At 37.2% G+C, this 27047-nt stretch overlaps 3 long non-coding RNA genes and 1 pseudogene across 4 annotated transcripts; 1 reads left to right on the top strand and 3 right to left on the bottom strand.

The window, feature by feature from the left end:
* Positions 1-5172: 5172 nt before the first annotated feature.
* LOC149667634 (uncharacterized) lies at positions 5173-5953 on the bottom strand. 2 transcript variants are annotated; one of them, XR_016368107.1, is made up of 2 exons: positions 5932-5953; positions 5173-5442 (listed from the first exon to the last, which is right to left on the bottom strand). It is a non-coding gene; the product is annotated as an uncharacterized LOC149667634 (long non-coding RNA). The 2 variants fall into 2 exon arrangements; XR_016368109.1 differs by lacking the exon at positions 5932-5953 and adding an exon at positions 5532-5622.
* Positions 5954-16483: 10530 nt separating this feature from the next.
* LOC149667635 (uncharacterized) lies at positions 16484-16815 on the bottom strand. Its single transcript, XR_016368110.1, has 2 exons — positions 16712-16815; positions 16484-16625 (listed from the first exon to the last, which is right to left on the bottom strand). It is a non-coding gene; the product is annotated as an uncharacterized LOC149667635 (long non-coding RNA).
* LOC149667636 (uncharacterized) lies at positions 16587-17143 on the top strand. Its single transcript, XR_016368111.1, has 2 exons — positions 16587-16703; positions 16777-17143. It is a non-coding gene; the product is annotated as an uncharacterized LOC149667636 (long non-coding RNA).
* Positions 17144-18718: 1575 nt separating this feature from the next.
* On the bottom strand, positions 18719-20610 carry LOC149667637 (uncharacterized; annotated as a pseudogene).
* Between the last annotated feature and the right edge of the window lie 6437 nt (positions 20611-27047).

The following is a 27047-nucleotide window of genomic DNA, read 5'->3' on the forward strand; positions in this document are numbered from 1 at the left end:
GAGCCTGGGAGGCTATTCTCTAAGGTCCTTTTGGAGGAATTTCGATCCGAATCGTTTCATTCGGAGTCAATTTCTCCGAATGAAAATAAAACGTATTCTGTAAGCACCTTATCCTAATCATACGGTGAAAACCTCTCCGAATCATTCGGCGGCCGTAAGAGACGGCCGAATCGGGCATTCGGAGTTTTTACCGCCTCTCTTCCCTCCATCAATCTTAGATTCGCGGAACTTTCGCCGCTGTTTTCTAGTATTTTTCCCCGTACCTTTTTGCTGGCACCTTGGCTGCGGTTCATATTTTTGTTTAGTATGGCTGCTTTGTTTTTTCAACTCAAGCTTCATCGTTTGCGATTTGAACATGGTAATCGCATTGGCCGTCGCGATTTTCGAGTTCAAAGGGTTTTTCGAGACTTAAAATCAAGCGTGGGCAAAATTTTAGGTTAAAGCGGGAAATGGCTTTAGGCCTTGGCGGGCCTTGGCGAAATCTGCAAGGTAGATCGACGGCTTTTTGGTAGATTTAAAGGTAAAAAAGTCGTTGAATTTATCCTACATTTAAGGGATAATTTCGCGATATCCAATTACTTAAATGACACAGATTTAATTGTTCATTGCATCAATTATTAATAATTGCTAGATTAAATTTGGTTATTTCGTTTAGCATTTAATTAAATTATTAAATTTTGGTAGGTGTGTAACCATTGATAGGGGGCTAATGATCTACATTAATGAATTTATCATAATCTCACGAGATCCACACAATTAGATTATAATTTGCGATTAATTAACGTTGTTATTCTAGGTTCTCATTGCCTCATATTTAACCCTACTAAAACTTGCGCTAAGTTTCATTCAAAATTCGACGTATATTAACTGTTGTTTAGCGTGTTCTTTAAAACCCATTTTAAAAGCAATTTAAGAATTAATAATTTTTACCTCTCCGTGTGACGTAGTCCAGGAGAGGTTCTGTAACGGCCGTGTCTGTGTGTGTGTGTGTGTCTGTGTGTCTGTCCGTTGTTACACCCACGTGACCGCGTTCGCATTTTCCAAATCGGAGCAAACGTGTTTGCCATTTCCGAACTGCATTCACAGTCACGGAAACGGCTCCTCTACTTGAGTTCTCACACCACCATCTTCTGGTCCTCGTCCATTCCACTTGGACACCAGTCTGTACATACTGGCTACTAATCACCACCATCTTCTGGTCTTTGTCCAACCCACTTGGACACCAGTCTGTACATCCTGGCTCCTAAACACCACCAGCCACTGGTCTTCCGTCTATTCCACATAGACACCAATCTGTATCATTGGCTTCTACCACCACCATCCACTGGTCTTCCGTCTATTCCACATAGACACTAATCTGTATCATTGGCTTCTACTCCATTATCATCGTTTGGTTTTAGGATATACGCGGCGATCAGCTAGGGTTACGAGAAACGTCTAGCCTCCCTAAGGTGGGATCGCCACCAAAGGTTTTCGCAATAGCGCTTTTTCCTTACTATTATAATGGAAACGAATCGTATATATACCCCAAAATTTGAAGAAAGTGGGCAAGAGGGGTACCCTTCACTTTTAACGTCAATATTAGCAAAGTTTGAGATCATAATAGGTATAACGTTATTTTAAACGATTTAACTATTATTAATGTTAATTATTGAAGATTAAAATAATTAAAAATAATTATATTTATTTAAATATTAAAGATAAACCTCTCGTGCAAAGAGAGAGATTATCATCGCCTCCTATATCTGCCAAGGCCCGTGCATGCGATATATTTCATTCATTGCCTCCTATATCTATCAAGGCCCGTGCATTGCGATATATTTTTCAAAACAACAACCAAAATGGGAAGCTCCTCTCAGAAACATAATAATTTCTTTTCTCTGTATATGAAATGAAAATATGAATAATATTGCGCTCCTTCTTTAATGGTATCAATCCTTGCCTGTCTATTAATATTTTACGTAGTAGTAATACGTTTTTTGCGAAGTCTAGAGAGGATAAACATAAGCGAGATTGTTTCGGAAAAAAAAATACTGCTTCCACTAATGGGTTTATACTCCTTGTTACTCTTGTTGTCTGTGTGTGTCCGTCCATTGTTACACTAGTGCGTCGCGTTAGCAGTTAGCCTTGTGTTGATGTGTTAAGAAATCATACAGAACATTAATATTCCCTTTTTCCATAATATAAAGTGAATATGTGGAAGTATTTTTCGTAATTATGATGCATTAAGTACTTTTGTAGCTTTAAAGCTCTGTTTCATTTTGATATTCCAAAGAATTTTTTTAATATTGTTATTTGAAATGGCTGTTTATATATTGCTTAAGCTATACTACATCTGTATATAGAATAATCCTTAGTGATTTCATGAAGAAAACTAAGACCTAGACTCCGGCGCGTATAACAAGTATTATCCGCAATAGGCTTAGTGAAACAAAGAGTAAATAATTGAGGCCAGAGGTGAAGTAAACTTTTGGCTTTGATTTTCGTGTCTGAATTGAACAGACATCAACGGTTCAGAGTGAGCCGAAAGTTAAATACACTCTTAAATAATAATAATTAGATTAGTAAAAGGGCTAATGGTAAACGGGTAGTAACTACAGACTTATTATTCTCTTTATGGTGCGCATTGACTATTAGTGCGTCTAGCTATAATTTAGCTTAGGTGTTATTTAACGTAACATTCATGTTGGCAAACTAAGAATATTGTTGAGGTGAGACGAGACGATAGTGTTTACACTTCAAAGTTCAAACCAGTTGTGAATGTAGCTTTCAGAATATAGGGTAAACAGCTGAAGCGTAGACTTCATTTCCTGTTCTTTTCCCCATTGACTGATTTCCAAGTGTCCAAGATTTATCCTTATTGGATGTAAAATGTCGTCTGCTTTACTGTACATTCGCTATGTTTGGAATACTGCTTCAATATTTCGTAAATTTTTACTTCAAAAAAGTGAAATAATTCCATATCTAGGTAAATACGTTTGCAGTAGTAGACCTCTTGACATGGAGAGGTAAAATTTTGGTTTTCCCAACTTGTTTTAATCAAAAATAAATAAATAAATAAGGAAAAAAAACATTTCTATCTTAAGAAAAGAAATCGAAAAAGAGAAAATTTTCTTTGTATTGAATGGGTTCCCAATACAAAGACCATTTCCCAAAATTTCCACTCCTTGGGAAAAACCAAAGTTTACATCCCTTCAATTTGAGAGCGCGCCAAATAAAATTGTCCAATAAAGAAAAAGTGGGCGTCAAAAAGTACCACGTGGCTTAAGAGGAAGTGACGTCCATTTGGATTGAGAGAAAATTTTCGAAGTATCCGAATGACGATAAGGATTGGGGTTAGAGAATACGGTTTGTTCGGTCCACTCCGAATGAGCCCGATCCGAATCATAAGGATTCGGAGTGATCCGAATGATTTTCGATTTTTAGAGAATAGCCTCCCTGAGATTCCTTTGAAGTGTACAAAAATTTTGAAGTGAACTTCTCCAGAAATGAGTTTTTCTCCATGGAAATGGTACTTATTGGTGTCTAAAATTAATTAACAATTATTTCTAATTATTATTTACCGTTTTGATAGGATTTAATGGAAACAAAAAGACAAAAATCGATTTTGCAGATAATTTTTTTTTTAAATTTTCTGAAATCTTATCCAGAAATGTGTTTTTCTCCATGGAAATTGTACTAATTGGTGTCTAAAATTAATGAACAATTATTTATAATCATTATTTACCATTTTGATAGGATTTCATGCCAGATCAGCATACATAGTACGTACTTACAAAATAAATTTTTATGAAAAATTAACAAAATATAGGTCCGTGTTAATCCACTTCTTTGGGTATGAGTTTTGTACTTAATTTAATATTAAAGGCACAATGTTTTTTTGGTTAGAAGATAAATGTTAATTAATTAAAAGAAAAGGTTGTTTTTATCCACTTATTGGGATAACGAAGGTTTGTACTTTTTTGCATATTATAGAATATTAAAGGCACTTTTATTTGGTTCCAAGATAAATTTTGATTAAATAAACTAAAGGGTTATACTTTTATTGTAGTTTTGTACTTACTTATATATTATAGAATATTAAAGACACTTTTATTTGGTTACAATATCAATTTCGATTAAAATAACAAAATAAAGTGTCTTTTTTATCCCCTTCTTGGGATATGAGATCAAGTTTGTACTATTTCACTTTGTACTTTGTATTTTTTTAAACATAATACTAGTCATTTTCTTGTTTTTAACCCGGTTTCTTAAAAGTTTTCCCCCTTGAAAGTTCTTTCCCCTTTTCTTTAATGTTCTTTCCCCTGTTCTGTCCCCTTTTCTTTAAAGTTCTTTTTCCTTTACTTCAAAGTTCTTTTCCTTTCATCTTGAAATAATGGCCACTTTTTGAATTGCACACCTATCTGTATGTTTCTGACAATTTTCAAATGACAGCACTCTTATGAGCCCTGCCCACTAGCCATTGAAAAGGCGAACAGAGTTCAGGAGGAAAGTAAATTTCTGTAGGATCCATCAGACCCACACTATGCCTTAAGTTTTTGGTTTTATAATTTAAAAATTTGTAATTATAGTTTTGACAAGAACTTTAATTTGTAAAAAAAAAATTTGTGGCTCTGAAAAATGGCAGTTTCTAAAATCCGAGGGGCATAATTATGGTGTACCTTTTCTTTTCTTTTTAAATTTTACCAAACTTTTCTTAAAGTTATCAATTGACCATTTAAAAAAGAAATTGTTTCCTAACACGGCACAGATGTGGTCTACCCGTGAAATATTTTTTTTTACTTATACTTAACTTTATAATGTTTTTGACTTAGTTTTAACTTACGAAACAAAAATAAGGAACAATTATGACCAAACCGTCTTTTTTTTTAATTTTTTAAAAACTTTCCTTAAAGTTATCAATTATTTGCAAAGTTACAAAACAAAAATAAGGCACAATTATGGCCAACCCGTTTTTTTCAAATTTATAAAAAAACCTTTCCTTAAAGTTTTCAATTATAACATTTTTTTAAAATTGTTTCTTGACACGGCACAGATGTTGCCTACCCGTGGATTTTTTTAACTTATACTTAACTTTAGAATATTTTTGACATAGTTTAAAGGTATTATCAAAAAATTAAAAGTATGTCCTCATGGGATGTCATTCTTTTTTTAAATTTCTACTTATAAAAATCGAGTTGTTGGGACTTGATATTTTCAATACTTTTTAGTTTGTCATTTCATAATTTCATCCTCATCTGCAGATGTTACATCTTCCTCCTGTGGAGATGTTACATCTTTTTCCTCAGCAGATGTTTCATATTTTTCCTCAGCAGATGTTACATCTTTTTCCTCAGTAAATGTTACATCTTTCTGCTCTCGAGATCGTAGATTCCTATTTGACTGTTGTTCTATCGACCAATCTATTACTGTCTCCTCGCGGTCCTCATTAATTGTAATATCCTAAAAAGAAGAAATAATCCACGCATGAACGCAGCGTTCATTTAAATAAATGAATCGCGTAGCTGTCCCCTAAAAATTTAAATTTTGACCATCTTTGAAAAACACTAGTTTCATCAGGGTGTGCAAATCTCGGGTATCCCGCACTATACTCGTAACACCCTTTTTCATGACCCAAACTGCAAATAAAATATACCGATGAAAACTGAAAAGATGAAATTATCATTCGCATTTCGAATCAAACTCCTGGTGAGAATAGTTATCATTGAAGTCTTATCAGGGCCCGTTATCTATTAGGTCAAAGATCTATTATGGCTCTCTTTACGCTATTTTCTTTAACACAAACTGGTACCCTATTACCAATTGTAAGCTTTGCCTATATGAGGGTCTGACAAAATTACCATGGGTTTCTCGGCCACTAAAGAAGCGCTTAATAATAACATGAGGTATGAACTTCTGAATAAAAACAAAATAAAATAATATAATATTTACCGCCATGACCTTCAGAAACAAGTCTCCGATCTACAAGCCAAAAAATTAAGTGAAATATTTTCAATTAAATGACACGTTCATAAAATAAGCATTAATAAATTAACGTAGGTCTATATTGGCCACCTTAAAATATAACTTTCAAAATGATAAGTGTGCACAGACACCGATATACACTAAGTGTAATAGGGACTTCGCAGTACTACCTCATGCTGCCCAAAAAAATGGGCGTTAAAATACGAAAAACGGCTTACAATATAAAAAAGAAAGCGGAGTTTAGCTTTTAGTTTTCGCAGTATAACATGCGCGATGGGGAATTGTACTGTTCTGGCTCATCCCCTTTGAAAATCAATCCAAAAGCCGAAATGTTTGAAAACTCTAATGGTAAGTTAAATCAAGTGCGCCTAAAACATATTGTTATCTTCTACTCCATTATCATAACTAGGGTTAAGATGTAGGCTATGGTTACATCTAGATTAATAATGGAGGGGCTTACACCAAAGGTTAACGCTTCTTCTTATCACTTAAACCCCAGTAGCACTGCCGAAGCAGGGCCTACATGGTCGGCTTTGTGTGTTACCGACGAGTTGGTTAAAAGTCACTAATAAGTCGGGAGAGTAAGGGTTTGAAAGTCGAAATGTCCGCCTGGAGGGACGATGGCCCGCCGGTTTTCCTACTGTTTTGAGGCTACTATAAAACGACTGTTGGCCGACTATATGTCGGCGTCATTATGCCTACCTAAAGCCGCGCTCAATCCGACGATTTCGCGGCTTTTTAGTATAGGAACGGTAAATCGTCGGTAAAGGGCTGGTAGAGTAAGGGTTTGAGAGTCGAAATGTCCGCCCGGTGGGACGACGGCCCACTGGTTTACCGACTGTTATGAGGCGACTATAAAACGACTGTTGGCCGACTATAGGTAGGCGTCATTATGCCTACCTAAAGCCGCGCTCAATCCGACGATTTCGCGGCTTTTTAGTATAGGAACGGTAAATCGTCGGTAAAGGGCTGGTAGAGTAAGGGTTTGAGAATCGAAATGTCCGCCCGGTGGGACGACGGCCCACTGGTTTACCGACTGTTACGACACGAATGAAATACGACCCTCATCCAACACGTTTGAGAGTCGACTTAACCGCCTGTCAGCAAGAGGTCCGACGCTTTTGCGACGATCAAGCCTTAACTCGAGGCTTCATTCGCCTATAGTAAACGATACTGATACCAAGTATTGAAATTTCTTTAATACATTTTCAATGAAAATCACTTTAGAATTTGTACTTTGGTTATTTCAAGTAACATACAGGTTGAGCATCAATTATAACCAGGGTTGGCAAAAATTCGGATTTTTCTTGAAAAAGGCACTGGCATGGTTTTTTGCTGGGTTAAACCGGATTTTATTGGATTTATCTGGCTTTTTTTAAACTACTCTCTAGTGCTTAATTTTAGCACTTCTTTTTACATTTAGTGCGCTAGATGTCTTCTGCTAGGCCGAATCATTTTTATTGTACATAAAAGTTGATAAAACTATAGACATTTCCCTTAGAGATGAGTAGGGACCCTGATTTAATCGGCATTTTTCAGTCTAACCCGACCCATATCGGGTCGGAAAATCCTAGGTCGGGTTGGGTGAGAAAATTACTTAAAATGTTTTGCTGGTCGGGTCGGGTAGGGTTATCATACAGTCTACCCGGGTAGACATTTTTATTATCTTCAATAGGGCAGGGTTGTGCCCGTTATGCTTTTTTGTGATCTTCAATAGGGCAGGGTCGGGCCCGGGTAGGCTTTTTTGTGATCTTCGATAGGGCAGGGTCTGATAAAGATTTTTCTAAACGCGCGGTCCGACCCAAAAATTTAGCGTTGCGAAAAATTCAACTCAGTCTCACGAGTTTCGGGTGGGGCAGTGGGAGGAGGGCGCGTCAAAATAACCCACAATGTATGGGAATCGACCATTTCGATGAAATAAAGACATAAATACATGTGGGTCAAACGTTTCCTTCCATCTCACTTTATGGTGCCTGCGCTGTACTCTATTATTACATTTTTTGAAAAATCCACTGGATTTTTCATCGTGGTTTAAACCGGTTTAATCCAGTCGGACAAAACCGGACTGGATACCAGCGTGCCAACCCTGATTATAACAATTTCAAATATTAAACAATGTATTCGATATTACACGACTAGTCGAATGGAAATATTAGCTCCCTAGCTAATTGGTTTTAACCAAAAGTAAAATTTTTCAGGGCGAATATAATATTTAAATCAATTAAAGCATTTATTAATATTCATTGTTAATATCTTCGATGTGGCCAGTTACTATCTCTTAAATTACAAAAATCTTTATGAAAAATATACAGGGTTGCCACGGAATTTTCAGAACAAAATTCCCGGACTTTTCCAGGTTTTCCCTGACTTTTTTCTCAGATTTTCCTAGACCTTTTAGGCGGTAGGGTAAATTTTTACAGCACGTTTTAAGTGCTTATAATTAAATAAACTCGATCTACATTAATTTTTCCAATGTATTTGTTGCACCAAAATGAATAAGAATCATTTTAACTATAAATAACAGTCTTAAGAGCTTTTTTGAAGGCATTTACTTTATAAAAACAATTCTAGACATTTTTAAGGATTGCTCATGGAGTTTTCTGTGTTAAGAGAGGATAAGGGGAAACTTTCATTACTCTTTCAATAAATACTTTTACCGACTAAAATCAAGTTCCCAGAATTTGCTAAAATTTTTAAAATTTCCCGACTTTTCCCTGACCTTTTGGCCCATTTTTAAATTCCCTGACTTTTCCAGGATATCCAGGTACTGTGGCAACCCTGATATACACTTACAGATTTTTTTAAGGAAAAAGAAAAACATACAATTTTAAAGGGTATTATTTCACACATTTTTCTCTTAAAATGTTTGAAACCGCAAAACAATTCTGTAACTAAAAAAAAATTGAGATCTATTTTGGAATTGAGTATTATTTTCACAACCAAAAAGCTTTAATATATAAGGTTTTTGATTTCCAAGCGCCCCAAAGCACTTGCTTCTTTTATATTCAAACAAATAAACTGAAAGTATACATAAACGTTTAAGTTTTGGTTTCACTTTATAGGGTGTGGTTCCCAGGAGAAGCTAGGTAAAAAAGCAAAGGCTTATGCATAAAACTGGCTCTAAAAGGTAGATAAATTGATAATTCAATAACAAAATTCAAACCTTACGTTTTAGTTTATATAGTGTGACAAAGAACCTTAGCGATGAAATTCAAGGTTAGCAAGCCTAGAACTAATCATTTTCGACCACAAAAATCTCGTTGAAACATTCTGACGACCCAGCCGCGTCAGAGATACTGGAAAGGCTAACTTGCTTTCGCACTAGCAGCGCCCTCTTCGATGATGACGTGCATGGCGTTATCTTAGTTACGCCAATAGAACAGAGGCGTGTCACCTGACCCGAGAAATTACAGGAGGGAAAATTCAAACTAGAAAATCAGATGTGTTTTCTTACTTTGCAGTTTTTTGTAACGTTATGCTTCTAGTGTTGCCAAAAATATAGTATTATCAACTTCTGCTTGTGGGTCGAAATATAGTATAAGTTAAATATATAACAAAAAAAATTTGGTGGCATATGTGGAATAGTAAAAGTCAAACAAACCGTCCCACGGAAAAAGAAGGCCTATACAACAACTTCGTTTTTCATTTTACTCTTTTAAAACGTGACCATACCGACTAGCGGGAAGGAGTTGGTAATCAATTGGCAAAAATGGGTTACATGTTTAGGACGGTAGGCAAGCCTACTTCAAACCACCACAGTTCCAACAGTCGGATAAATGTCGGTTACTAAACGGCCTAAGAATAACTTTGCTTTTAATTTTTCTCGTCTTAAACGTCACAATAACGACTAGCGCGAGGGAGTTGGTAATCAATTGGCAAAAAATGTGTTGGAATTCTTTAGACGGTAGGCAAGCCTACTTTAAACCATCTCAGTTCCAACTGTCGGATAAATGTTGGTTACTAAACGGCCTAAGCATAACTTTGCTTTAAAATTTACTCTTCTTAAACGTCACAATACCGACTAGCGCGAGAGAGTCGGTAATCAATTGGCAAAAAATAAGTTGGAATTTTCTAGACGGTAGGCAAGCCTACTATAAACCATCTCAGTTCCAACTGTCAGATAGATGTCGGCGTTGCCAACTAAAAGAAGTAGTCGGCTTCATGAGTCGGAAAAGTATCGGAATAAGCATGGTACAGCTGACTGGACCGTAAACCGACTATTCGACCTTTAACCGACTGTTATGCGGAAGGCTTGTGCTACTGGGGAAGCTACTCAACATTAGCAAAAGAACAGGATAGACTGTCGATTGAAATCCGGTCTCCCTTGGAATCCGCAATTGATTTCATACCAGCAGTAGCGAGATATTGAAAGGCAAGAGAAAACTGGTTTACACTGTTAAAAAAATGGAACTGTTTGACACCTTTAAAGGTGTTTCCTAATGCATCCCCAGCAGCACCCCTATTGGTGTTTAAAAGCACCATTCGAGAGGATGTCAATACGCACCTTTGAAAACGGTGCGAAATAATACCTTCTCTGAAGGTGCTTTTTATATCCTGTGAGGTGTTTTAATCACTTTGAATAGCGGTGTATATTAATACCAGAAAAAGTGTTAATAAACCCTTTAAGAAAAGGTCTTTTTGAGACTAATTTGGTGTTTTTTAATTCCATTGACGTTGGTGCTTTTTAATTCCTGTTAGGTTTAAAACATCACCCTTAATAGAGGTTTATAATTATACCAGAAAGGTGTCTATAGACTCTTAATTTCTTAAAAGGTGTTTTTTGAAATAATTGTTTTTCAAAACACATGAGTTACCATAGATTAGTCTTTCAAAATAGCTGCTCAAATCCAGTGGATTAAGGGTAAACGTTTTTTCTGCTGTAAGCCTTATTCAACCGTGTAAGAATTGATACGCGTGCGAAATGGTTACTTTTAACCTTTACTGTATATCCTCAATAGTTCTATTTAAGGACCTGATTTACATCATTTAAATGTGTATTTAATTTTCGGCTCACTGTGAACCGTCAAGACCTCCTCAAAGACACACGAATTCAAGGAACCAATCCAAACAACGCCTACCAAAATATTTAGAAGTAACATTTAGTGAAACTAGGAAAGTTTAATTTCATGTTTACACTGTATATAAATGTAGTAAAGCTGAATTAAAAAGTAAACACCAAATTTGATATATTAATATAAAAGATCTTCTTGGAATATTGAAATGAAACAGAGCTTTATAGCTACAAAACTACTTAAAGAATCGTAATGCCAAAACATACTTAACATATTTTCATTTAATATTCTACAATAAGAATATGTTATGGTTTTGATAGATATAATTTTATCCTACTCGTGATATGCGTGTAGTGTTTCGACTCAGATGCAATCTTCATTACTCGTTCTATATAAACTTTCACTTGTGTCGTTCCGAAGAGAGAAAATTATCTTAAATATTTAAATAAATATAAATGATATTAATTTTTTTAATCGTCAGTATTTTAGCTTAATTCTAGTTAAGTGGTTTTAAGAACGTTATTCATAAAATGATTTTAAACATAGCTATTGTTGACGTTTGACTTCTAGCGTAAACCGTTTTCACAATTTTTGGAAATTTAGGGTATATAAGGCGATTGATTCACAAATGATAGGAATAAGCGCTATTGCGTGAACCTTAATTTGGTCGAAGCCCTGCCATTGGGAGGCTGGTCGTTTCTCGTAACTTAAGCCGATCGCGCGTACATCTTAATCCCAACGATGATAATGGAGTAGAAGCCAATGTTTCAGATTGGCGTGTATGTGTTATACCATGAGTTAATAATATGTTATCTCCCTATAAGTTACTCAGGCAATTCATTTTTATACTCCAGCGTTTTCTCCCGCGCCGCCGGCTTCCCAATTATATGCGACGCTCTGCGGCCGCCACGTGAACGAAAATCTTATTTACTCTTCTTTCCGATTTTTCCCCGGAAGCGCGTGTAGTGGAAGCTAGCCAATGATATCGGAGCTATTTAAGCAGCCGAATATTTCGCTCAGTAGCCTCGGTTATGAAAACAGTTACGAGATCAGTTGTATTTTTCTGGTTTCAAGTCACAATAACAACTCTTATCTTTAGCATTCTTTATCAATATCGGCAAATTCCATGGAGTTCCTGCATTTTTTTGTCTCAGTACTGACACAAACGCCATGATTTAATGTTAAATTGTTAAAACATAAACATTCACGACTAAAACACTCCCTCGGTGAAAAAGCAGCCTACGACTCGAGGTCGAGGAACCGTGCGAGCGGGATTTTTTTTTTCGACTAGAGAGAGCGCAACATTCGGATTTTTTCCCGCGCGGGCGCAATGGGAAGAAATCGCTGGATACGTTACGCCTATGGAGCCTGAGTAACTTATAGGGAGCTAACATATTATTAACTCATGGTTATACACAGAAGACTATATGATGGTGTTGTCAGAAGACAATAAGTACAGATTAGCGTGTATGTGGTATATACCATTGGAAAAACAAGTGTGGAGATAGCGTAATGAAGTAGAACTTTTACCTCTTTCCGAGTGACTGGGCGTGTCTGTGTGTCTGCCTGTCACCGCGTTCGCAGTTGGCAAATCGAAGCAAACGTGTTCGTAATTTCCGGAACGCGTTCGCAGTATACAGAAATTCGGAAAATGTTACTTCGTTGCAATATCCATCTCATTTAACGTCAATCATTAACTGTCCGTTACACCTTCATCTGCTGTCTAACAACCAATTGTTTCACCCAATGCTAACCGGTATTTAATGGTTTCTAAAAACAACACCATGCACTAGTCTTTCGTTTACACCACATACGCCACACGTGAGACATGAGAAACGTCTAGTCTCCTAATGGCAGAGCTTCCACCAAAGGTTGACGCAATTGCGCATTTCTTATCTTTTAGTGTGAATCAATCACCTTATATACCCAAAATTTACAAAAGTTCTGATATAGGTGTTTCCTAGAAGTATAACTTTATATATAGCTATGTTTAAAATTATTTTAGGAATTATATTTCTTAAACCGACCTAACTATAATTAACGTAAAATACTGTCAATTAAAATAATTCATATTACTTATATTTATTTAATTATTTAAGATAAACTTCTTTCTTTGGAATGACAAAAAACAGAGTTTATTTAGAACGAGTAATGAAGATTGCATCTGAATCGAGACACAACACGCATATCAAAGTTAATATAAAGCGAGTAGGATGATAAGATCTCTTACAAAACGATAACATTTACTTTTTGCAGAATATTAAATGGAAATATTTTAAATATTTTTCGGCATTACGATTCTTTTAGTAGTTGTGTAGCTATAAAGCTTTGTTTCATCTCAGACACACAGATACGTCCAGTGTAATACCTATCCGTGACGTCATCGTCACACGGAGAGAGAAAAACCTGTGTCAAGGGGAAATTCAAGTGATAATTTTATTAATTACTCTAATTCCAAGACATTCCAGCATATTGAACTCTTCGAGAATTATTTTCCAATGATTGAAAAATCAAAATAAGTATAAATTCCTTCAAATATTAGAATAAGCTAGTCCCAAGAAATGTTAAATAATTAAGATTTTTAAAATCTTTGGGTTATTTTTAGGATGCTTAACTATGCAGGTAGAATTAGTAGATTATTTCCCTCTAAGCTCATATCAATAACCTTTCACTTAAAAAAAAACCCCATATCAGCTAAAAATGTGTAAAGTTAAGCCCAAAGGTGCTTATTCGCACCATTCGAACAGATTTATATTAAAAACACTATTTCCGTCTAAAAAACAATTTAATAAGGGTCAATTAACACCTAAAGGTGTGTCTACATACCAGTGAATCACCATTTCCTTAAAAAATACCTTAAAAGAGTCAACTAGCACCTTTTTACGGAGAAAACACCATATCAGTTAAAAAACACTCCAAAAAGAGTGTATAAACACCTCAAGGTATTTTCGAACACCCATGAAACACCTTTTTTTCTAACAGTGTATGGTTTTTGATATTCGAAACTTTGTCCGATAGATCTGGGTGCCATGTATCACCTTTATCCCTGAGACGACCACTGCCTATCTTTTTGACATCCCTAGTAATGGCTTTTAGAGCGTGCCACCGATCATTTGTGCTGGTGGGGCCGTCCTTCGTCTTAATGATTTTGTTTACTTTTGTTTTCCGGTCGTGTGCATCATCAAGTATGACGACACCCTTTTGCTCAAAGTTTTCGTAAAGCCTTTCAGTTCCGTAAGCTTCATGGTTTTGGCTTACATTTTCATGCATTTTCGTAACATGATCGATGCCCACAACCTTATGTGTAAGAAGTTTTACGACAGGCATGCCTAGCGTCACTTTCGATTGAAATTCTTTTGTTGGGTGAATTCGCAATGTTTTTGTTTTCTTCCGGTTCCTCTTCAGCTTCATGGTAGATGGCCTCATTTATAGTACGCATTTTTAAAATGTCGACTACTGCTTCAACGGACGTTATCATTTTTTTTAAGTAATCTATTATTGATAGTGCCAATTTTACAAAATTGAGAAAATTTTTGATTTGAATTTGTAGCATTCCAGAGCAAAGATACGACACAAGTATGATCAAGTTTACAAGAAAAGCATCACCCATTTTCTGCGAAGTGGGTAGTTGTAGTTCGTGCTCCGGATTCTGGTCACATTCACAAAGGAATATTCTTGCCATGCCAAATTGTTCTCTTTTTTATCTTTGATGATCCTTCACACTTTCGGATGTGCTCTTCAACTATTTGTAATCCACGGAAATTGGATATCTCGTCGCAAACCAGTAAATTGGGCGCAGTTTCAATGAAATTCTCTTGAATTTTTAAAATTTCCTCGTCAAATGATCTAGTACCGTCTTGACTTGTCACTAGACTGACTTTCACCGTCAGTAGACTGGCTTTGTTCGCCGACATTAGACTGACTTCCACCGTCACTAGAATCGTTCTTACCGCCGATAGTCTTGTTTTCTCCGTCGCTACCCTCATTTGAACACCTGTAGATAATATATTGAATTAGGAAATAAATTGCAGGTGTAGTTTCGTGTTGAATTACATCGTTGCCATTCTGTTGTGAAACGATGAGAAAGATTATCTTTTCACCTCAGACAGCAAAGGATAGTATACCATTCGTCACCACTTGAATCGGATTTAATCTCGCTGCTCAGGTCATCTATGCTACTGGCGCAATCATTTACCTTATATTTCTTATTGGTAACGACCCGTTTTTTAGGATTCTCAGGAAAATATCGCTTTTTCCCACCAATCGTGGTCGAATTTTACGAACGAGTGTCTCACATAGAATGTAATGCTTCCACTCTGATTTAGAATAGACAAAAAACGATGTTCACCTAATTGATTTAGACTTGTTGTTCTACTAAATAATGTATTTTACCAGCTAGAGACAACATTTGGGGTCTTATGGAAAATTCCATTGGGTCCTCCCGGAGTGCTCCCATGGAGCAATAAACTTGGGAGGAGTAGTTGCCGGATCGTTAAACACTGTTTTTCCGTAATTAGGGTCTCTTATTTTTATTGCTCCATGGGAGCGCTCCGGGAAGACCCAATGGAATTGTCCATATCACCGTCTGAACTGGAACCAAGAGATTCTTCGCCGCCACAGCCCCGATCATGGACGTGTTTAATTTAGTGTCCGATGCACAATGTCCACCCTGCCTTCAACGACCCTGTGTAATAACAAGGAATTTACCATGGTTCCTACACTTATAAATATTGAACGTTCTTTGTCCATTGAGATAGTCAACAAAACGGTACATCTCACGGTTACTTACAATACAGTTAGAGGAATAATACAGATGTTGGTATAATTTAAATACTTATTCTAAGTTAAAAGTTGCAGAAGTTGAGGTCGTGTCGAGCCCATATCTTATTGGGTTCGGCCGGAGGGACCGATTCCTTCCAGAAGAGACGTGAAACCACGTCATAGACATTCATATTATGCTTCTCAGAAAAGGTTAAGCTCTCGGCGTTGTTCCTCAACGGAATATATACAGTATAACCCCGTAGTTTCTGGCCTCTGGGAAGGTCCGAATCAACTACGAGATGGCCTCAGCTACGTCTTTATCGTCCGCGTAGAGCGGGCCGACCATCCCGTGTCCACGAACATTCTTACAAATTATACCATAGCCGCAGATAGTCTGACCTTAACGCGGGGAAAGAGCAGAACCCAATAAAGTATCCGCGTGTAATTCTACTTTGCGCAATCATACCATTCTTTCGCAGAGCGACCATGGCTACGCAATCAGCTTCCTTCAAAGTGAGACGTAGTCATTGCTCTCGGCAATAACCCTGAACCGAGGCGTCATAAGCTACGACTGACGCAAAACGACTTTGGTTGAAATCGACAACATTAACTCCGGGTACTCGTTCCCTCATGCAATCGACATCGGCCCCCTCTTTCTATTAGGCGATCGAAATCCATTCGGTAACCAAACCGAACCCAGCGCAATCCCAGTACGTCGCCAAATGACTATCGCTGGTATTGATGGCTCACTTACGGTCACTGGCGTAGTCCAAGGCGGCCTTTAAGATCCCTACACCAACACCTTGTCCACGGTACTCGGGTCGAACGGCGTATAGACCCAAGAAGGCCAGATCTTCGCGAGAAAAAACGGCGGCGCAAGTATTTGACCTGTGTCAAAGCACGTAGACGAGTTGGTCCGATTACATATACAGCTGGTACATCCAACGTTACGAGACAACATTCAAAGTAGGTACTTGTCAATATTTGTCACTGAACAACATCCAAGCGAGATTTGTCTTACAATAACCATCGTCAATAGCGGCTACGAACATTCCGTTCGGATCAATTTGAAACCAAGTATTTAGACTATCACTACCCTGGTACATCCCAGTTTCTTCCCAAATGGCCAACGCTTGAGGAAGATCCTAATCTTTCATCTTACGAACAGTATGTTGAGTATGAGGTAACACTGGGTGTTAATCCTCTATGTAACCTTAAACCCCTGGAGTAGAAACTCATGAGGTCCCTTAATTACTACGGAAGGTTACATCCCCCCAGACGACAAAATTGGACTTCATCGGCAGAAAATTTAAATACATAAATCTTTCTAATTTAAACATAACATAATAATAGTAATTAACTTTAAATAATGTAACAGATAATTAAAAGATTCCAGTTAACTATCATACTAGGTTAATCATTTAAAAGTTATAGGGAAATTGACGAAAGCAGGAACTATGGCAACGGTTGGCTCGTCCTAGCTTTCTTCCTCCCAGGTTAGATACGTCTTACGAGTCCTGGATGAGGCTAGTCAGATCTTGTGGTTAAGGATAACTAGAGGAAGTCTCCGCAGGGTGGGTGGTGAGCCTTACCATCGTCCGTTGAAGAACCTGACTCAGGATAGTCCTCTGTATAGGTTGATTGCTGACCGTAGGTTCTTCTCTTTAGGGAATGTCCCATTTAGATAAGCCAAGTTATTAAACTTGCTTTGAAGAAGTTGAGCATGAATTGAACATTGTGATCGTAGTGCATGAATTGAACATTGTGATCGTAGTGCATGAATTGAACATTGTGATCGTAGTGCATTAATGGTTAAAGAAGGGTTTTTGAGTACCTCGAGACTCATAGTGCTTGTTCCGGTTAGTCCAATTCCGCAAGTCACTACCTTACTTAAGTTATAACAATTAATTACTACTAACTACGATCACACTAAGGCTTAGCATAGCCAAAGCAAAATCTAAATACACTAGGATCCGTCGTGTCCTGGCAAGCTCGCCATTTATGTAACCACGCTTGCGATATTACTAAACTCGCCCCTCGTGGCCATAAAAGCCTTGGCTAAACTTTCGACTAAATGTGCGACTCTTTTTTGGAGGCGGGTTCAACCGCCTCTTTTATGATTGGTCGATTTATCTTAATATAGTAGTGCTTTTACGTTGGTCAGACGCGGGAATTTGGCGATATAGTGGGTGTTACTGTAAAATTGTCAAGTGAAGGTCTTAGCGGGAAGTAATTGCAGAGCGTTAAGAGCCGTTTTTCCCTTACCTTTTTTCCATGGAGTATATTTACTGGATTGGTAATGAGAGATGCCTTAGTTGGGCTAGTATTCTAGTACTTTCATGTTATTCTGACGCAAGTATGCCTCAATCCAAACTAATATTTTATTTATATTAGTGTGTTAAGTGTCTTTCTTAGTTTAGTATGTAAATAGGAACCCTAACCCCGAAAAAAAATCCCGCAAGGCTTCCAACCAGAGAATGTGATTTTGTAGGCGGTTTTTTTAAATTGTGGATTGCTTTGAAATACTATGGATGTTTCATTTAAAGTATAATTTTGGAAAAGTGAACTTTATTTTTCACATTGGTCGACAAGAAATGCATAAATATGTGCTTTTTTGGTCGTTTTCTGTGAAATTCACACAATTCCAATGGTACCACAAATCGCTTTCTTCACATTGCACCATGTTAATTTTCATTGATACGGTAGGGCATTTTCCGCCCTTCCATTGTGTTTTCTTACTTTTCAATACTTCACGTATTGCAAGCCAGGCATCTGGCAAAACGAATTCTTTGACGAACTCTACCGTTGTGTCTTTGATGTTAAATACGTCGTCGTCAACATTTTCAGGGATCATCTCTATGTCTTCTTCGTCTATTTGACGTGTCCCATTAATAGTATCTTCAACCTTTTGTTTATTCACGAAGAACTCGAGGAACGCCTGAATTTGTTTCTTTTTTTCCTTTCCGAAAGATCTTGATTACTTAGAAATAGGTTATGAACGGCAAGGCACATCTGCAGTAAGAATATTCAAATTCTGAATTTTTGCTAGTGTTGGCTCCGTTGTTAGGTTGTGACAAATAATAAACAAGTGAGGCCTTTTCATTTAAATCTGGTTTCGCGTATCGTATATTGTTTGTCTTTCTTTTCTTCACTGTTGAAAAGAACCGTTTTTGTTTCTCTGCCAACTTATTATGGGGGACATTCTGTAATTTATTACGTTCTTCCCCAGAACTCTCTGTCATTTGTTTATCCGCTTGATTATCTTTTTTGGTTTTGGCAGTTTGAATTTCAAAGAGTGACTTTGATAACCTGGTCTGTTTGGTGACTACGTCTAAAATATTTCTGTTTTCAAATGTTTTAATGGCACCAATCATTGATATGACTTCTGAAATAACAGCTTCTTTTTTCAACTCGAGATTTTCTTTTCGATCCGGACAAGAACACGTAAATTGGTGAATACACGTGTTGCACGCAACACATATGGAGTTGCATTTTTCACACATTTCTCGCTGCTTAGTAACTATGTACTTCAGATCGTCATTAGCGTCCGTTTCATTGTCTTTCAAGGTGGCTTCGCTCGCGATGGACCAAGAGCATTGCGAGATTGGTTTTACGAGAGACAAAGGCAAATCCATGGCGTGTGTGTGTCTTTTGAAGTTCGCCGTGGACTTCCACGTTATTTTCCCCTTTCCAATCTTTATAAGGCGTTGTACTGTTTGGTCACGGTCATAATTAAATAACGAGGAAAGGCACTTGTCAACTCGTTTGTTCTGCTTGCCTTCCAAGTAATTATGCTTTAAAACTTTGTGGAAAGCTTCCAAGAACATATTTGTGTTGATCTCGCTTCCTTTGCGATAGCAAGCAGCCCATTCTTCTTTACAAGAAACCCATTCGTTATAGAAATATTTTCCAAACTCAACAGTTTTTTCGTTTTCTTCCTTTTCCGAGAGACAAATTTTAAGCACGAGCTCAAATTTTTCCGGATGCAAATCGTCCATAAGTATGGCTATTCCTTTAAATAAGTAAGAAGCCACTTCCTTGTCCCCAATTATAGATATTTTTTTGCGAATGTCATGATACACGTGCCATTTGCAAAGCAACTTTTTTGGTTCCCCTCCATTTACTTTCTTCCAACTTGAAAAATACTGAGGAGCCTTGTCAGACATGATGACTTTAGGTACAATTATCCCCGCAGATTTTCTTATTTCTTCGAAAAATATGCTTAGGACTTCTCCATCCTCTCTATTTGAAATCAGCCAGGCCACTGGTATACCTTCACGAAACTCATCAACAACAAGAACTGTCACCAATTTAAAACTATAAGCGCGTTTGTGCCGTGAGTTGCATCAAAACATATAATGTTTAACCCAAACTCTCGCAGCATAGTTCTTTGGAACTGAGTCATTATTCCTAGGGCAAAATCTGGGGGCTTTAAATCCACGTAGTGCATGATGTCTGCTGGTATGAAGTTCTTCTCGTCGTGTTGTTTCTTATAGATTAAAATAGTGCCATCATTCTTTTCCAAATACTCTTGAACGTAAGCCTCAACGCTTAAATGATCCTCAGTGTGGCGCTCTGTAATATTTAGACCGTAAGCCTCGCCGAAGTTATTGATATCTTTCGGAAGAGTTAAATGCTCTCTCTGTATATCCTTCATATTACATCGTTTATCGTCCAAAATTCTTTTCTTTGAAACTCCATTAGTAAGTTTCCCCGCTATCATTTCCCTCGCAGGTTTTGGGATTTGGATGTGGCAAAGCTGAAGTTCGTGGCCGTAATGATTACTGCAAACCTCCGCGTTTACTTTGCCGTCAAAACACTTCATAAATCGAATAGCAGCTGTGCAGTGTCCATTTATTTTGCAAGTGCCCATGGATTTCTGTGAAATTATCCTTTAAATCTGAACCTAATTTGAATTTGAAAATAATTCGGAAGTATTTCCTGAATTAGTAGAAAAATTGAAAAAAAATCACTAGATTTTCTACTTCACCATCCACAATAGGCGAACAAATACAAAATGAGCTTTTAGCATTTTAATTTTTCAGGGTGGAAGAACACTTATTTAGTACAGGCAAAGGCAGGGCGTTGCGCGCAATATAATAATAATAATAGTATGAATTCCACCATTACGATAAAAATTTATTATTTTTATTAAAAAAAAAATAGACCACTGTTATTTTCAAAATTCCCCGTTACACTTGTCTCTAAGGTGAAGGCCTAAAACATCAACTTCTTACAGGGTTTTACGGTCAACTAACAATATTTCCAAATATATACTCCGCACGGGGATTCGACGGTATTCGGAAGGGAAGGCGCACGCGCAGCGGCACCTTTAAAGTCTGGGCGCCGGCGCGGTGGGGATTCCCAGCTGCGAGGCTCTCGCTAAACTTCAAGGATGCCGCTTTAACAGTGCAGATACTACATACCAACGGGTTGGGTTTCCCTAAGAATGTAGCATTCTCCAGACAGAAGCAATAGAAGCCGACATTTTGGGAATGCGGAAAAAATGGTACCGGAAACAGACGCGATAAAATGCGGAAAGATTACGTAACACTTCCTTTTTAGCTCCATCCACAATTGTATCGTCATGACTGACTTATAATTTAACGCCCAGACCAAACCGCTTTACTTAGGAAGTAGAAATTTCGCAGAGACGTTACTCTTAACTAGTAGATGATCATTAAGAAATATTTTTGTAATCTGCTGCCGCCATCTTAAAAAATGGAGCCTTTCCCTAACCTAGTCGCTATTTACGATAATCGCGTAGTATATTAAGTATATGATTGTAACTAACCTTAACAATTAGTAAACTTTGACCTTTACCAAAACTCGGAACGTTACATTTTTGGTAAAGGTTCATTCCATTAAAAGCCAAGGCCTATATCGTAAATTTACAAAATCCATTTGGTTGCAAAGGCTTAATGGAGTAGAAATAAATCACGACATTAAAAGTCACTTATCTAAAAATCAGAGCGCGAAATTCCTAGACAGAGTTCTAATGTACTAGGCCTAACCTCAAATGTAAGCTTTTCAAAATAAAGTTTTAACACTACTTATCGCGAAGAGTTTTGATATTTGTGAGACACTTCATTTAATTTTTTTAGTTGTAAGGTAGAAAATTTACTGGCGTCTCAACGCGTCGACTTTAAAGGGGCTGGCCGGAGCTGTTGGGGTGAAAGGGGGGTCAAACTGTTGGTTAGCATATTGCTTACCCGCCCACCGCGACGGTGGCGCCATTCCTTATGGCATAAGAGCTGGGTGTTTTCCCCCTGAACTAAGGGCGGACTTCACTCCAACAGCGCCGGTTAGCCCCTTTAATATATACTTTAAAGAATGTACACATCGTTAAGCCTAATCTTATATAATTAGTCCAATTAATATCCGTTATAAATAAAAGCTAATGTTGCATAATAATTAGTTTACTACAGATTTAACACCTGATTTATTAATTCATGGTAAAGCAGGTGAGGCGAAACAATTAATTAATTGTAGACGACTGACTGCAAGTACACAAAAGAATATTTGAAACTACATTTCTATAAGATACTAATTAATGTTAAAATTTGAAAAACGAAAAAGAAAGAGAAAAATGTAGGTATTTTAAAATTGTTAGTGTGAAACATTTAAGGCACCCTTAATTTTTTTTAATGTCCAATTTACATTTCATGATAAGAAAAGAACATTAATATTTTTAATTTATTTGAAACTCAGGGTACAAAAAAAAAAGAAAAAAAAAGTTAAATGAAAATACAAAGTACAATTATTAACATTAAAAACGTTTTTTTCCTTAATAAGTTTTTAATATTCGTCAAAACTGTTGCTTTATTTTCTGGAACTGTAAAAAATATACGAAAAATTAACCCCTTTTCACCAAAATGGCGGCAAACTTCACAGAGGAAAGGCTCCTGATTGGCTAAGTGAGGGTCTGACGCTTAGTCGGGGAGATTACCACCCTTTTCCCACTTCCTATATAAATATATATAGAAATATATATAGGAAGTGGGAAAAGGGGTGGTATATATATATATATATATATACAAGATCTCATTCACGTAAAGAGAGAACGTTTGAGTTTACCTTCATCTTCGCTACCTTCAAGTACTACCTAGTCCCCTCCCTAAAAAAAATCCAGCCATTTTATCGATACACTAACACAGCCTGGTGGACTATCCATTCATTATTTATCGAAATTGTCGTTCTCGATCTCGATGTGAGGGAGACTGACTCCAGAATTAGTAGAAATGTTTATTAGAGCAACAGTTGATAGTGCTGGTTATGTCGATATAAATATAGACCAAATAGTAAATAGTAAAATAGACAATAGTTATTCGATTATTATAACAAGAAAGACCACTATTATTTTCCTTAAGTGTCAGAACAACCAAGGCTTACGTTTGAAACTTCAGGTAAATAGCCATATTTTAATATAATACCACGTTATTTTTATCTGTCCCTACCCCGATTAATAAAAAATATATTTTTAATAAGGCCGATCCGATGTTATTAATCTGAATCGTATACTAATACTGAACATTGTTGCCAATAGTTTCTTTCGACTTCTTGCCTAGGCCGACTCTCGAGTCGCTACTGGCCTGTCCATTTAACATTTTATTCAGTAATTTAAGGTTAGTAGGTGGCGAGCTAAACCATACCCCACTCGTTCACGCGCGTCACGACGCAAGCTGCTCTCGCTATAGCTATGGCGCGAGCAGCGCAGCGTCTGGGAGCGCAGAGCAGTGTTCAGCGATTTGATATCTAGATATATGTTGCCTGATTATAGATACAAACGTATATGTATTTTGCGTATTTTTATCTGTTTGTATCTGTACTACATATGTTACAAATATTTATACCCAACATGCATGACATTTATCTATGCATAAATCTATGTTATCTGTTTGAAACACCATCTAGAAAATAGGTAAAATTATAACTATCTACGTGAACCTTGTTTTTTACGAACTATAGATACAATTATCGGGTTGTTTACAATTGTGAAACATGTTAAAGCTTGAAAATCGTGAACGAAACGTTGAAAATCTTTGATAAAAATAAGGATTAGTTGAGACGCGCGTATAGGACAGTTGTATATTAAGATGTAACAAGACGAAGAACGTCACCTTAAAGCCACGGAATTGTTGTTCGACACTATTGGACTAGTAACCTCCATTACACTCTCAGTGCCAGATGAACAATTGCCCTCGAGGACACACATATCGCCAAGTGGGCAAATTCCCTCGAAGACACTCGGTAACAACTGGGCAAGTTTCCTCGAGGACACTCGGTACCAACTGGGCAAGTTTCCTCGAGGACACTCGGTACCAACTGGGCAAGTTTTCTCGAGGACACTCGGTACCATCTGGGCAAGTTTCCTAGAAGACACTCGTTACCATCTGGGCAAGTTTCCTCGAGGACACTTGTTACCAACTGGGCAAGTTTCCTCGAGGACACTCGTTACCAACTGGGCAAGTTTCCTCGAGGACACTCGTTACCAACTGGGCAAGTTTCCTCGAGGACACTCGTTGCCAACTGGGCAAGTTTCCTCGAGGACACTCGTTGCCAACTGGGCAAGTTTCCTCGAGGACACTCGTTGCCAACTGGGCAAGTTTCCTCGAGGACACTCGTAGCCAACTGGGCAAGTTTCCTCGAGGACACTCGTTACCATCTGGGCAAGTTTCCTCGAGGACACTCGTTACCATCTGGGCAAGTTTCCTCGAGGACACTCGGTACCATCTGGGCAAGTTTCCTCGAGGACACTCGGTACCATCTGGGCAAGTTTCCCCGAGGACACTCCCCTTACAAAAATCTTCTTTAGAACTCTTTAGAAAATTCCTTGGGAAATTTCTTTAGAAATCCTTAAGGGGTTCTTTGGGAAATTGGGGAATATTGGCCTCTTTTTCTTTGGAAAATGCTTTGGAAATATCTTAGGAATATTCTTGGGAAATAACTCTGGAATTTTTTTGGGAAATAACTTTGGAATTTTCTTGGGAAATATCTTTGGAATTTTCTTGGGAAATATCTTTGGAATTTTCTTGGGAAATATCTTTGGAATTTTCTTGGGAAATATCTTTGGAATTTTCTTGGGAAATATCTTTGGAATTTTCTTGGGAAATATCTTTGGAATTTTCTTGGGAAATATCTTTGGATTTTTTTCGGAAATATGTTAATTACTTTCTTGGGAAATATCTTTGGAATTTTCTTGTGAAATATAGGGAAGATTATGGGGCAAATTAATTTAGCCTTCTAGAAACGAGGATAGTTCTCACATGCAGAACCATATCCCAATGCAGGGAGTGCAATTCTTTTATGCTGAACAACACCCCTTATATCGCGGGAAGTTCTCGCATGCAGTGCGATACTGCTTATAAAGTCAGACATTTAATCGACTTAAATACATCTAAAAACGGCAGAAAGTTTCAACCTTGTGCAAATGTATGAGGTACTAAGTGGGTTTTGGAGGCTTCAATGGCCAAGCAGTAGATACAGATGTTGTTGTTAAGTTTAATAATGTATTTTCACTGAGAGTTTTTTGAGTACCAGAAACGCGTTTAACCTAATTTTATCTACAAAATTTAAAAAATATATATATATTTGGGACTCTAATTACGCTCGAAATAAAGATCACAAAAGAATTAGTTTTAGGTTAGTTTTACTTTTCAGAAGCGAAAGTTTCGACTGCCAGCTTATACTCACTGTAAATCTAAACATCGCGAGTTTAATTACGCGTATTTTACTTTTAATTTAATTTATCCTTTGCATAAACACCTCACGGATTATTAAAGGGAAAAACAAAAATAGGTAAATATGATAAACCATTTCAGCTGAGCCTTAGCTACTTGACAAGCCTTCGTGAAACGTTTTTAATTTTTTAGCCATCAAGGCAATGTCTATGCAGAAAAACGTTAGCTAAACAATTTGGGTAAAAATATTTTGAGATAATTATATGTAAAGCATAATTGCAAATATATCTGGCCCTTTGAAACTCATCTCTAGAATTCTTAACGAATTTCATTGGAAAATAAACCCCAGAACTTCTTTAGAAATTTATCTGAAGATTTCCTTAAGAATTTCGTTAGAAAATATTCCATAGACGTTCTTTGGAAATTTATCTCAATAATTCCTAAAGAATTTCTCTGGAAAATATTCGTTATACCTTCTTTGTAAATTAATCTCTTGAATTCCTAAAGAATTTCTTTGGAAAATATTCGTTATACCTTCTTTGGAAATTAATCTCTTGAATTTCTAAAGAGTTTCTTTGGAAAATAAACCTTATACCTTCTTTGGAAATTTATCTCTAGAATTCCTAAAGAATTTCTTTGGAAAATAATCTCAAGGCATTCTTTGGACATTTGTCTCAAGACTTCTTTAGGAATTCCAAAGAAAGTCTTTGGGAATTGTTCCTTTAGAAAATGATCCCAAGGACTCCATAGGGTTCCAAAGAATGGCCTTTGGAATTCTTAAGAACATTTTTGTAAGGGTCGTTACCATCTGGGCAAGTTTCCTCGAGGACACTCGTTACCATCTGGGCAAGTTTCCTCGAGGACACTCGTTACCATCTGGGCAAGTTTCCTCGAGGACACTCGTTACCATCTGGGCAAGTTTCCTCGAGGACACTCGTTACCATCTGGGCAAGTTTCCTCGAGGACACTCGTTACCATCTGGGCAAGTTTCCTCGAGGACACTCGTTACCATCTGGGCAAGTTTCCTCGAGGACACTCGTTACCATCTGGGCAAGTTTCCTCGAGGACACTCGTTACCATCTGGGCAACTGCCCTCGAGGTTAATTTCGCAACCCATTTTGGAAAGTGCCCTCCAGAGAACTCTTGGTACTGTTGGCACGAATTGAAACATTCCATTAATACAAGCTACTTCGTTGACACTGGAACTGTTATACTTGGACTGTATCACTTGGACTCATTTGATTTTAGAATGTCATAATGGGCCTCGAAAAACAAGTCTAAAACTTCTGCAGATTTGACGTTTTTATTAGTCCACGAAAACCAAATTATATATTTGAAACATTTGCCAAAATATATATTTTCTTTAACAATATCTTTAATCAATATTTTGGTTATACTTTAACATCAACATTGTTTCAAACATGGTATCATCTAATCTATTACGCCTTGGTGTTTGGATTTGACCTCCCGAGCTAAAAGCTCTTTCTACGGGGGCAGACGAAGGCAATATCGTATTATACTTGAGAAACATTGCCTTAACAACAGGATAAAGATGTAACATTGTCACGTCTCTGCTTCTGTTTTCTAAATTGGCAAGCACTTCCATGGTGATGCGATTCTTCGTCAAGTC

This window comes from Phalangium opilio, unplaced genomic scaffold, assembly GCF_054372755.1.
Source record: "Phalangium opilio isolate 3A_F unplaced genomic scaffold, DU_Popi_V2 ptg000056l_1, whole genome shotgun sequence".
Taxonomy (NCBI): Eukaryota; Metazoa; Arthropoda; class Arachnida; order Opiliones; family Phalangiidae; genus Phalangium; species Phalangium opilio.